Source organism: Bos taurus, chromosome 28, assembly GCF_002263795.3.
Source record: "Bos taurus isolate L1 Dominette 01449 registration number 42190680 breed Hereford chromosome 28, ARS-UCD2.0, whole genome shotgun sequence".
NCBI lineage: Eukaryota > Metazoa > Chordata > Mammalia > Artiodactyla > Bovidae > Bos > Bos taurus.
In genome coordinates, this window is record NC_037355.1 from 41,260,772 (window position 1) to 41,275,072 (window position 14,301).

Below are 14,301 nucleotides of genomic sequence, written 5' to 3' on the forward strand. Positions count from 1 at the left end.
GGTCACTGCCTAACTCAGCTCAGCAGTTCTTGATGGCATCTCTCATGTAGTTGTAGTCAAATCATGGTGGGTCCTGAAGGCTTTCTCATGGTCAGAACCTCAGCTGGGATTTCAACTGGATCACCTGCCTGTTGCCTCTCTATTTGGCTTAGGTCTCCTCATAGCTGGATTCCATGAAGGAGTGTCCCAGGAGGACAGAGGCAGACAGAAGCTTGATCTGCTTTTATGACCTAGCCTTGAAAGTTCCATATCACTTCTTTGTATTCTCTTTACTAGAAGTAAATTACTAGGGACAACCCATATTTAAGGGAAGGAAAATAGACTCCACTCCTATTGGAGAGAATCTCTAAGAATTTGTGGCCATGTATTCAAAACCACCATAGGAACCATTAGGGAGACTGCTCTGGGCTCTGCAAGCAAAGGCTTTCTGGGCAAAAGCAGTGTTTGAATCATGAAAGGGGCACACATCAACTTTAGGAAATACAGAGAAGGGATGGGCTCAGGATATGCAGCAGCCTAGGGTGTGGAGCAGGAGAAGAGTCCATTCCCTGCGCCCAGTGCGGGACCCCACCCTGGGTTCCCAGCTTGCCCACTTCTCAAGTTGGCTCCTTCCTGGGCAGTGCAGTCTGACCTGGCAAAGGATGCAGAGAGACCTGTTTCCCAGCATGATTCTGCCACCTACGAACTCTTAACCTTGGGTGAGTTACTCCTTATCTCTTTAGGGCTTTTATCGGTTCAGGGCCCTGGCAGAAAACCAATGACACATTCGACGGGGTAATTTGAGGAGAGTTTAATAAAGAGACTGTTTACAAAGGTGTGAATGAGGTTCAGAATAGCCACTAGGGATAGTGTGGTCGTCCGGGAGTAGACCTGAGGCTAGCAACAAGAAGGGTGTCATCTCCCGTGGGCCTGAAGGACGGAACCTGCAGACAGAGAGGTGTGAGGAGGTCTACCCTGTGAGGGGTGGGGCCCTTCAGTAAAAAATGGGCAACAAACACCTCTCTCCTCTGTGGGTCACCTCCTGTTGGCGCTCCCCATTAGCCACACCCAAGGGAAAGCTGGAGGAGGAAGGAGCTGGCTGATGCTGTCTCAACAGCTCAGCCTCTGGGGACACAGAGTGGGTGGAGAGGGGTGGAGAACAGATCTGGACGGGGGTGGTGCAGACATTAAATGGAAAATGAATGAAGAGTACCTGGCTTAGAGAAGACAATCAGTAGACCTTAGTTCCAACTCACTACTCAAAAGATGTAGAAAAGGTGATGCTTCCAATTCACTGGGCTATACTTGGCATAAAAATGCATACAGGTGTATCCTACACAGAACATTTAAATGCACTTTTGTCCTTTCCCCACAGGAAGAAGAAAAGAGAAACGATGCCTCTCTGGGAAGTATATCAAAGCTGATAGCAGCATCTAGTGGTTGCTTAATACATGGGGAAATGTGGGGATCAACATACACCCCTCAAACCAACTGCCATACACCTCAGTGATGGTTTCCATCCAAAGGTGACCAATCCGTCTAGGCCTCCTGGAATCTGGATCCCATGTTTTTAATCACATCTTTTTTTTGGAACCCATCTAAAGATACAGCTAGGCAAAAGGTGCCAGCAGAGGATTCGGAACAAATTTCAAAAGCATACCGAGGTGGGCTGCCTAACGAAAATGAAAACTGGTATTAAAGAGATACAGGCACACCCATATTCATTGTAACACTATTCACAATAGCTAAGACATGGAACCAAAATGTCAACAGATGAGTGGGTAAAGAAGATAACATATATAATAATATATAATATGCATAATTCTATCATATATAGAATGTGATTCTATTTTATTCCATGTGGGTTCAATCCCTGGGTCCAGGAAAATGCCCTGGAGAAGGAAATGGCAACCCACTCCCGCATTCTTACCTGGCAAATCCCATGGATGGAGGAGGCTGGAGGGCTACAGTCCCTGGGGTTGCAAAAGAGTCAGATACAACTTAGTAACTAAACAACAATTCTAATATATGTAAATATATACATATATGTATATATGTGTGTTAATATTATTTATACATATATACACATAAATATATATTAGAATACTGTTCAGCCATAGGATAAAAGGAAATCCTCCTATTTGCCTCAACATGGATGGACCTTGAGGATATTATACTAGGTCAGACAGAGAAAGACAAATACTTTATGATATCTCGTATGGGTGGAATCTAAAAACGCAAATTTGAAGAAACAGAGTTGAATGTGGTTACCAGGGGCTCAGGGGTGGAGGAATCGGGAGAGATGTTATATAAGGGTGCATACAACTGGTAGATAAATAAGTCCTGAAGGCTCACTTGTACAGGGATTATAGGCAACATTATCATATTATATTCATGTGCACAGTAAAGTGATTACAGACAACATAATCAGTGATTATAAAATCAAACTTGCTGATACTAAATCTTTACTTGTTCCCATCACTTTGAAGAAATTGTACTTAGGTGATGTGACGGGGCGTCAAGGCTACATTGGCAATTGTGTTGCAATGCAAATGTATCAAATCAACTCGTTGTACACCTTAAGCTCACACAACGCCTTATGTCAATTGTATCTCGATTTTAAAAAGGGAGAACGGATACTCAGTTGCCACTCATCAGGCAACACAGTGAAGTGTCCAGTTCACTTTGTCCTCCCTTTTCTTACTAGAAATACAATAAAAAGACACAAGTGATTTTTTTTAAAAAAGAAAATCACCTATAATCCCACACCCTATCCTAGCAATTTTCTTTTGAAGTGTGTTTTCTGGGCTTTGTTCATGTAAAGTCATATTATTTTGCTACACCTATAGACCATTTTCTCCACTTAAGTGTTTTTCAGTGGTGCGATGTTCAACAAAGACTTCATAATTACCATTCTTTAATCACTGCATAAAACCTAATTGAAAAGAAATGCTGTAGTTTATATGACATATACCTGTTGTGCATTTATGTTATTCTAGCTTTTTCTTTTCTTAAATAAGAGAATGCTACCATGGACACTTTTATACATCAAAGTTAGTCCTTCTTGAGGCTCATTTTCCCCACAACTCTTGAAACAAGATTCCAAGGTGTAGGCTTAAAGATGAGATACAAAATGCCAAACATTGCATGTTTAAGCTAAGTCCTACCACGTCGGGAAAGCTTCTGCTTTGTTAAAACAAATGTGCCTGGGCCTCAGAAGGGCCATGATGTGGACTGGAAATATCTGCCAGACAGGACTGGATGTACATCCCTGCCTTTGTGAGGTTATGTATTGAAAAATAATACACCATGCTGAGATATCACTTGGGGATGGCTTTTTTTTTTTTTTAATTAAAAATAAGTGTTGGCAAGGATGTGAAGAACTTGGAACCCTCATACCTTGCTGGTAGGAATATAAAACAATGCTGTCGCTATGGAAAATAGCTTGGCAGTTCCTCAAAAAGTGAAATATAGAATTAGCACATGATCCAGACATCCCACTTCAGGGCATACGCAAAAAGACCTGAGAGAACTGAAGGCAGGAGCGTGAACACATATCTGTGCACTGATGTTCACCGCAGCGTTATTCACAACAGCCAGAAGATGGAGACATCTAGGTGCCCATCAATGAACGAGTAAACAAAAGCTGGGCTGTCTATACAATGGACTATTATTTGGCCTTAAAAAGGAAGGCAATGACACATGCTGCAACATGGTTGAACCCTGAAAACATTATGCTAAGTTAAATGAGCCAGACACAAAAGGACAAATAGTGTATGATGCCATTTTACGAGGTACAAAGACCAGGCAAATGCATAGAGATGGAAAACAGAATAGAAACACCAGGGCTGGATGGAGGAAAGAACATGGAGTTACTGTGTGATGGATGTGGAGTTTTCATTTGGAATGATGAACTGGATACTGATGACAGCTGAACAACATTAGAAATGTGCTTAATGCCACGGAATTGTATGCTTAAAAGCAGTTAATATTATACAATTTATATTATGTCTTTTTTACCACAATAAAAAAGATATATAAATCCAAATGAAGAGTAATTATAAATTCCATTATTGTAGTTTTATCAAGGTTTTCAGAGTAATGAAATTAGATGTACATGTTTAATGCACCTTTTTATCTGCTTAGTGAATAGCATTATATGAATAAATGAATTGGATCTAATGGAAGTGTTATTGGATATATACAGAGGAGCAGTCACACAAACCTTCATGGCTGAATCCCTTTTTCCCATCTGTCTTTTAAATTTCAAAAGGAACATAGGAACTCATGGTTGTTATTAAAAATTATACACGCTCCAACTGCAACAATGCGACAGTTCACTGTCACAGATTCTCTATCTTAATCCCACTCGCAAGTTTTACTTCTGATAATAACTGGCTGAAACTGTCAGCTGTGTGAACCTGCAGACGCTTCCCTCCCAGCATAGGCCAGGATCCTGGTCCAGCAGCCTCTTCTTAGGAAAGCCTCTTATGTTCTCACGTCTGACTCTGACTCCTACTGCTGTCCTGAGACACACACACAGTTTTACGATTTATGGGACTTCTGTAGCCTCTTTTCCTTTTCCACCAGCAGTGCAGGCTTGAAGAGCCATGCTAGGTTGTAGGTTCCCTTATTTGCTTTGATTTCTATCTAGATTCTCTAGATAGATAAAATTCCTCATGAAATTTTTATTCCCTGATAAAAATCCAGATGCCTGAATCAGGATTATTAGTTGCAAGCAACTGAAGCCAATTCTGAAAGATTTAAGGAAAATGGAAAGTACAGAGTGAATATGGTGAGACTTGGAGACAGAGGCCTGGACAATAGGTCCAGGGGAAGCTATGCAGCCAGAGCCACAGTAAACATTATGCTGAAAAATGAAACCAGTGATATAAAAGGAGACTACTGCAGCATCCACTGGGTCTGTCCGCATGGAATCTGGGACATCACCACTGGACCCACCGTCAGCCCTCAACCCTCTACCACCTCTGTTTCCGGGATACCTGCACTGCCCCAGGACCTGGGTGGTACCCTTGTTGCAGCTGATGATCCTAAGGGAGCTCACTGGCTCTCCCTGCAGGTTCTAGGGAGGATGCAGCTGACTCAGCCTGTGTTGTGTGTGCATATGCATGTGCCCTGCTTGCAAAGGAAACTGGGAAAGTGGGTGTCCAGCCTCTGTGACTTTCACTGTGGAAAGTGATGATCTCTGCCTCTGACTGACAGACATAGATATGTTCATGCTTGGCAGCTTTAAAAAAAAGTCAAAGCTACATTCTACCAATCTTCAGCTAGATTCGTCTGGCCTCCTGTGTCACTGCGCTAATTACTGCCCAGAACATAGGATTCTGGCCTAAGTTGGGAGGGAAGCGTTGGCAGGCTCGCACAGCTGACAGTTTCAGCCAGTTATCATCAGCAGTAAAAGCTTGCGAGTGGCATTAGGATAGAGAATCTGTGACAGTGAACTGTCGCTTAGTTGCAGTTGGAGCGTGTATAATTTTTAATAACAACCCTGAGTTCACATGTTCCACATTACTCTGTAGTCCATACTGGCGATACTGAAGGTTCAAAGAAAAATTGAGAATTCCCTAGCAGTTCAGTGGTTAAGATTTTGCACTTTTACTGACAAGGGCCTGGTTGGATCCTTGGTCGGGGAACTAAGACCCCACAAGCCACATGACATGGCCGGAAAAAAAAAAAAAAATCAAGAGATTGATCTCTGATGCTGGCAATGAATGACATTTGTTAGGATGCAGAAGGGGCTTGTGTGTGTGCATATGTATGATATGTGAAATCATTTTATTACATTCTTATTAGATTTGATGATATCTTTTTGTTGGGTTTGTCTCAAATTTTTAAAAATATAGGTAATACATTTACCTGGTTCAAATATAAAGAGTATAAAAATATCCATGCTTAGAAGTGTTGCTTGCACTCACGTCCCCATCTGCCCATTACCTCCCTATCTGCTCTCTGGAGAGAACCATATTTATTCATTTATTGTGGATTCTTCCAGTGTTTATTCATTGCCAATAAAAGAAAATATAGATGTGTCTACTACTCATGAAGTTGTTTTATTGAATATGCACAGCTTTTGGTATGTCAATCACACCTCAATAAAGTGGTTTATTTTATATATTTTTTACCTCCTTCTTACAAAAACAGGTAGTATGTTAAGGGCAGTGTTTTGTGCCCTGCTGCTGCTGCTGTCGCTTCAGTCGTGTCCTACTCTGTGGGACCCCATAGACGGCAGCCCACCAGGCTCCCCCGTCCCTGGGATTCTCCAGGCAAGAACACTGGAGTGGGTTGCCATTTCCTTCTCCAATGCATGAAAGTGAAAAGTCAAAGTGAAGTCACTCAGTCGTGTCTGACTGTTAGCGACACCATGAACTGCAGCCTATCAGGCTCTTCCGTCCATGGGATTTTCCAGGCAAGAGTACTGGAGTGGGGTGCCATTGCCTTCTCCATTTTGTCCCCTACCTTTTCATTTAACAATATTTTCTAGAGAAATTTCCATATCAATATGTAAAAAGGTTTCTTAATCTTTTTTGAAAATACCTGTCACTATATGGATGAACTATGGTTTATTTAATTAAAAACCCACAAATGGACATAGGAGTTTTCAATATTTACTGTTAAAAACCATCTTATAGTAAATAAAATTGTAAACACAGCATTTTAATTTTTAATGAAATTTTAATGAATCTTAATGAAATTAAAAGACGCTTCCTCCTTGGAAGAAAAGCCACGACCAACCTAGAGAGCATACTAAAAAGCAGAGACATTACTTTGCTGATAAAGGTCCAATCTAGTCAAAGCTTTGGTTTTTCTAGTAGTCATGTATGGATGCTTTTGAACTGTGGTGTTGGAGAAGACTCTTGAGAGTCCCTTGGACTACAAGGAGATCAAACCAGTCAGTCTTAAAGGAAATCAGTCCTGATGTTCATTGGAAGCTGAAGTTTCAATACTCTGGCTTCCTGATGTGAAGAACTGACTCATTGGAAAAGACCCTGATGCTGGTTAAGATTGAAGGCAGGAGGAGAAGGGGAAGACAGAGGATGAGATAGTTGGATGGCATCACCGACTCAATGGACATGAGTTTGAGCAAGCTCCGGGAGTTGGTGATGGACAGGGAAGCCTGGTATGCTGCAGTCCATGGGTTGCAGAGTCAGACACAACTGAGCAACTGAACTGAACACAGCATTTGGTCTATACATGGGAATATCTGTCAGATACATTCTCAAAAGTGAGACTGCTGGGTCAAAATGTGTGGGCATTTATAATTTGGCAGATATTGCCAAATTCCCTTCTTTGGGAAAGCTGCCATTTTGCATCTTAACCAGCTATGCTTGAGCTGCATATATATGTGACTCTCCTACATGACTGCTTTCCCACAGTCCCAGCAAGTATGTTATCAGTCTTTTGAATTTTTGCCAATCTGATAGGTGAGAAATGCAGCTTCAGTGTGGTTTAGGTTTGCATTGTCTTTTTATAAGTGAAGTTGAACATTTTTTCATATGTTTAAGGGCAATTTGTATTGCTTTTTCTGAAAGTTATATGCATGCCTTTCAACATTTTCCTGCAGAAATTTTCTGCATAAATTGTTGCTCCTTGACTTCTTAATTTTCAGAAGTTCCTTATTATTAATTAATGAGAGATTGGCCTTGTGATCTGAATTTGCTGTACCTCGAGGCTTGTGGGATATTAGCTCTTAGTTCCCCAATCAGAGAGCAAACCTGGGCCCCCAGCAGTGAAAGTGCTGAGTCCTACCTGACCACTGGACTGCCCGGAAATTCCCTGAACCGCAAATATTTTAAAGTAAGCTCAACTGACACATAATTTACATACAATAACATGTTCCTATTTTGAGTACAATCTGATGAGTTTAGAAAAACATACACACAACATGTAACCAGTACTGCAATCAAGATACAGAACAATTTTATCACACCTAAACATTTCCCTTGTCCATCCCCAGGAGATGTCCAGCCACTACTCTCAGATCCAAGAAATCCCACCTCTTCTTCCTCTAGCTATAGATTTGTTTTTCTTAAATTTTATATAAATGGAATGTACAGTATGTACCTTTTTGTCTGGCTGCTTTTGCTTAGCAGATTGTTTCTGATACTTAACCATATTGCATATCAATAGTTCATTTGTTTCTTTTTTCCCCCTTTTCCTGCATAATATACCACTGTATGGATATACAATCATATTTATCCATTTACCTGTTGATGGATATTTGTATTGTTTCCATATTCTGACTATTATGAATAAGAATAACATGAATGGCTTCCCTGGTGGCTTAGAGGGTAAAGAATCTGCCTGCAATGCAGGAGACCCAGGTTTGATCCCTGGGTCTGGAAGATCCCCTGGAGGAGGAAATGGCAACCCACTCCAGTATTCTTGCCTGGAGAGTTCCATGGACAGAGGAGCCTGGCAGGCTACAGTCCAAGGGGTCACCAAGAGTTGGAGCGACTAACACTTTTACTTTCATAACATGAATATTCATGTATAAATAAGCCTTTGTGTAGATATATATATTTTTTCTCTTTGGAGTACAATTGCTGTATCTTTTGGTAAGATTATGTTTCATTTTATATTTTTTTAAAAACTGCCAAAATGTTTTCCTATTGGTTTTAGCCTTTCATACTCCTACTAGAAACAGATGAGAGTTCTAGTTTGCTTTATAATCATGAATACTTGGCAGTCTTTGTAGTTATAGTTGACCTACTGGGTATGTAGTGGTATCTGATCATTGTTTTACTTTGTATTTCTCTGATGATTACAGATGATGAGCATCTTTTCCTATGTTTCCTGACCATTGATATGTCTTCTTTGGTGAGGTTTTTGTCCATATTTCACCAGGCTTTTCTCTTTTTCCTTAATGAATGATTTATTTATATATGTTGAAAACAAGTCCTTGGTCAGGTTTGTATATTACAGATATTTTCCCAGGTCTGTGACTTGTTTTTTCATTTTCTTAATGATGTCTTTCAAACAGCAGTTTTACATTTTTTTTTTGAAATTTACTTTATTATTTTTTCCCTTATGATTTGTGTTTTTTGTGTCCTATCTAAACTGTATTTGTCTACCCCGAGGCTGCAAAGGTTTTCTCTTATGTTTACCTCCAAATGTTTCATAATTTTAGCTTTTTCACTTAGTCTATGGTCCATTTTTTAATTATAGCTTTATCAAGATATGTCACATATCATAAATGTCACTGTTTTAAAATGCACAATTCAATAATTTTACTATATTCAAAGAGTATACTATAAAATTTTTGAACATTCTTATCCGTCAAAATAAACTTCATATGGGGTCAGAGGGAAGGTATACGTTCATCTTGAGGAGACACTGAGCACATTTCTCGAAAGTGTGTGTGTTGCGTCATTCGTCGCTCAGTCGTATTCGACTCTTTGTGATCCCATGGACTGTAGCCTGCCAGGTTCCACTGTGCATGGAATTCTCAAGGCAAGATTACCAGAGTGGGTAGCCATTCCCTTCCCACCCAGGGATCAAATCTAGGTCTCCTGCATTGCAGACAGATTCCTTACCAACTGATTGACCAGCGAAGACCAAAGCAGTTGTATTAATTCACTTTCCTACCAGCAATGAGAGTTCCAATTGCTCTACATCTCTGCCAATACTTGGTGCATATGTGCTCAGTTGCTTCAGTCGTGTTTGACTCTTTGCAACCCTGTGGACTGTAGCCTGCCAGGCTCCTCTGTCCATGGGATTCTCTAGGCAAGAATACTAGAGTGAGTTGCTATGCCTTCTTCCAGGAGATGCTCCTGACCCAAGGATCGAACCCACGTCTTTTGCATTGCAGGTGGATTCTTTACCGCTGAGCCACCCAGGGAAGCCCCGTGCTGGATGTTGCTAGCCTTTTCATATTAGCAACTGTAGGGGCATAGTAATATCTCATTGTAGGTTTAATTAGCATTTTCTTGACGAGTAATGATGTAGAAAACTTTTGTTTTTTGCCCATTTGGTATCTACTTTTTATGAAGTAATTGTTTAAATCTTTGGCTTAAAAAATTGGGTTATCTTTCTTAAAAAAAAAAGGCTCCATATGTAATTACTAGCAGTAACTACCAGTTACTCCCAGTTCCCCCCTCCTCAGGTCCTGCCATCACTAACCTAGATTCTCTATTTTGGATTTGCCTATTCCAGAAAAGTCATATAAATGGAATCATACAATTTATGGCTTTTTGCAACTGGCTTTTAAAACCTAGTGTAATGTTTTTGATGTTTATTCATGTTGCAACATGTATCAGTACATCACTCCTTTTTATTCCTGAATAATAATCTGTTGTAGGAGGAATTCCCTCGTGGCCTAGTGGTTAGGATTCCTGCTTTCACTGCAAGGCCCGGGTTCATTCCTGGCTATGGAACTGAGATCCCGCAAGCTGCTCGACGACGGCCAAAAGTAAAAGTCCACTGTAGCTGTACGCAACACGGTGCTTATCCACTCACCAGCTGATGGACATTTGAGCTGTTTGAACAGTCATGTTTAAGTTTTCGTTTGAACGTGCTTTCAGTTCTTTTGGGTATACCCCTAGGAGTGGAAATGCTGGGTCAAATGATAGTTCTGTGTTTACCTTTTAGATGAATTGCCAAACTGCTTTTCACAGTGGCTGCACCATTTACATTCCTATCAGTAATGTATGAGGGTTCTCCACACTCTTGCTAACATTTGTCATTTTCCATTTTTAATTTTTTTAAAACGTCATTGGCTCTACTGTGTGGCATGTGGGATCTTAGTTCCCTGACCAGGGATTGAAACTGCACTCCCTGCGCTGGAAGCGTGGAGTCTTCCCTGGACCACCAGGGAAATCCTTTCATTAAAAAAAAAAAAATTATAGCCATTATAATAGATACGAAGTGGTAATTTATTGTGGCTTTGATTTGCATTTCCCTACTGGCTAATGATGTTGAGCATCTGCTTATTTGTCATTTGTATATCTGTTTTTTGGAGAAATGTGTATTCCAGTATTTTGCCCAATTTTAAATTGGATTTTTAAAATTGTTAGGTTGTAAGAGTTCTGGAAAAGGTCAGTTTTCATTCCAACCCCAAAGAAAGGCAATGCCAAAGAATGCTCAAACTACCACACAATTGCACTCATCTTACACGCCAGTAAAGTAATGCTCAAAATTCTCCAAGCCAGGCTTCAGCAATACAAGTTCAGTGAACCATGAACTTCCAGATGTTCAAGCTGGATTTGGAAAAGGCAGAGGAACCAGAGATCAAATTGCCAACATTCCCTGGATCATCAAAAAAGCAAGAGAGTTCCAGAAAAACATCTTTTTCTGCTTTATTGACTATGCCAAAGCCATTGACTGTGTGGATCACAATAAACTGTGGAAAATTCTGAAAGAGATGGGAATACCAGACCACCTGACCTGCCTCTTGAGAAACCTATATGCAGGTCAGGAAGCAACAGTTAGAACTGGACATGGAACAACAGACTGGTTCCAAATAGGAAAAGGAGTACGTCAAGGCTGTATATTGTCACCCTGCTTATTTAACTTATATGCAGAATACATCATGAGAAACGCTGGACTGGAAGAAACACAAGCTGGAATCAAGATTGCCGGGAGAAATGTCAATCACCTCAGATATGCAGATGACACCACCCTTATGGCACAAAGTGAAGAGGAACTAAAAAGCCTCTTGATGAAAGTGAAAGAGGAGAGTGAAAAAGCTGGCTTAAAACTCAACTTTCAAAAAATGAAGATCATGGCATCCAGTCCCATCTTTTCATCACGAATATACAGGGAAACAATGGAGACAGTGACAGATTTTATTTTCTTGGGCTTGAAAATCACTGCAGATGGTAACTGCAGCCATAAGATTAAAAGACACTTGCTCCTTAGAAGAAAAGCTATGACACCCCTAGACAGAGTATTAAAAAGCAGAGATGTTATTTTGCCAATGAAGGTCCGTATAGTCAAAGCTATGATTTTCCCAGTAGTCTTATATGGATGTGAGAGTTGGACCATAAAGAAGGTTGAGTGCCAAAGAATTGATGCTTCTGAACTGTGGTGTTGGAGAAAACTCTTGAGAGTCCCTTGGACTGCAAGGAGATCCAGTCAATTCTAAAGGAAATTAATCCTGAAAATTCACTGGAAGGACTGATGCTGAAGCTCCAGTACTTTGGCCACCTCATGCAAAGAGCTGACTCAGTGGAAAAGACGCCGATGCTGGGAAAGACTGAAGGCAGGAGGAGAAGGGGACGACAGAGGATGAGATGGTTGGATGACATCACTGACTCAATAGGCATGAGTTTGAGGAAGCTCCAGGAGTTACTGAGGGACAGGCAAGCCTGGCGTGCTGCAGTCCATGGGGTCGCAAAGAGTCAGACACGACTGAGGAACTGAAGAACACAGCAGATTTAGAGAGGCCTATGTTCTAGGGAAAGGTTAGCGTTTTTACAAGGCATGGCCCACTTAGGACACCAAGGGATCGACTAGACCTCTCTGTTCTGGCTGATCAGAACTCGTGTGTTCTGGCTGGTCTTTATTCAGCCTCTTGAAGTTTTATCCCATATATTCACATGCTAGTACTTAGCAGAGATTCATGGAGGTACCTGGAGATTTCTGGAATTCTTTTCTTCCAAAATCCACTCCTCTCTGAACTCTGCCCTGCAGTTTCTAGCCACCTCAGATATCCTGAACTCTGATTCTTCATCTAAACAAAATTGCTGGGCTATATTTGGATTCCTCTTCTTCACTCCACAGTTTGAAATACACCTCCAGGCAGAAAGCTGTGGTGATCACAGGGCTCAACTCATTTGTCTCCTTTCTCTCAGGTATCACAATTGTGTGTTGACTGTGATTTGAGGTCTGAGATCAGTTTCACATAATCTGTCTAGTGTTTCGCTTATTTGTCTTTTGGTGGAATGCTAAATCTGGTCCTTTTTATTCCGTGACAGCTTGAAGTGGAAGTCTGTCGTTTGCTGACAATTTGTTTCTAGAGTTTTCGTTTTGTTCCTAACTTTTTTCCACACAGGAATGTCTAGATTTTATGTAATCAAATTTATTGACTTCTGGATTTCAAAGAATGTTAACATTAAAAGAGATGTCCCCACTCCAAGTTTAGGAGGGCATTCTAGGCCATTTCTTCATGCTGATTCTAATCTTGTTTTCCATGCAATTCATGTCCATGTAATCTTGACTTGAACCCTTCTAATATCTTTGCCAGGTAATATTTGTCCTGCCTGTCCCCAGGGAACTGGAACTTTATCTCAAATGTGTGAGGTGAGATTAATTTGGTATTTTACACATAATTCCCCCAAACAGTTATTTTATGACATAAGTTAGATATCCTGAGTTCTTTTGGGCTTTATTTTTGACATCCAAGGCAACAGAAAGCTTTGGGAATCCTAAAACCCTTTCTATCAAAGTGGAATCTTTGTCACACATTTTAAAAGCCTATTTTAGAATTCAAAGAGTTCTTTGATATCTATACCAATTTGAAGTAATTGACCTGTCTTGACCCAGGATTGGGAGATGGGCCTGGATGATTTGCCACAGGATTGGAAGGTGATTCTCCAGAATTGGGGAAGGGCCACAACATACTAGGAAATGAAAAAGGAAAAGCACAAAATTAATATTTTAAAATGTATTTCTACCACACCCTCTGTCTTCTGCACTTTTTGACATACCAGCACAGTAACCACCATCAAAAGAGCAAATAAAGTTAGCCTGTCACTGTCTCTTCTTCATTCTGGGATTCACTGCCTTTTTGGGTCAGTTCACAAACCAGCCTCTCCAAAAATGTGGTCTGCAACATGATCTTGGGTCTGCATGAGGTTCATTACAGAGAAATCTTCTTTGGAAACCGGAAAGAGTAACAAACTAGTTGTGTGAGTTTATTTGTAAGTTTCCCAGAATGCAATTCACCAGATCAGGAAATCTGCATTGCAATATTTAGAACCATTTGCTTATTAACGCTGTTACTCATCTTTGGACCAGCTTCCTTTTGGTGAACTTGGTTCTGTACTTTTCACTATCATAAACAAAGTCTCTCTTGCAGTCATTTATCAATATTAGATCTTCAGTTTACAACAGAAAACTCCATTTCTTGCTCCAAAAATTATTTATAATCAAGTTTGGTATTACCTGTCTTATTTGAAACATCAGTTGAATTTACCATTTTATACGCCTTTTAAAATATTAAGATGCTTTTCCTTCCAGGGACTAGATTTTTTTTCACTAGCGGGCAGACCTCTTCCCATTGGGAAAAGTGACCTATTAGCATAAAACTGAAGTAGAAAACTTATCCTGAGCTTGAAAGCTAAGATACCGAGTGCCCCACTG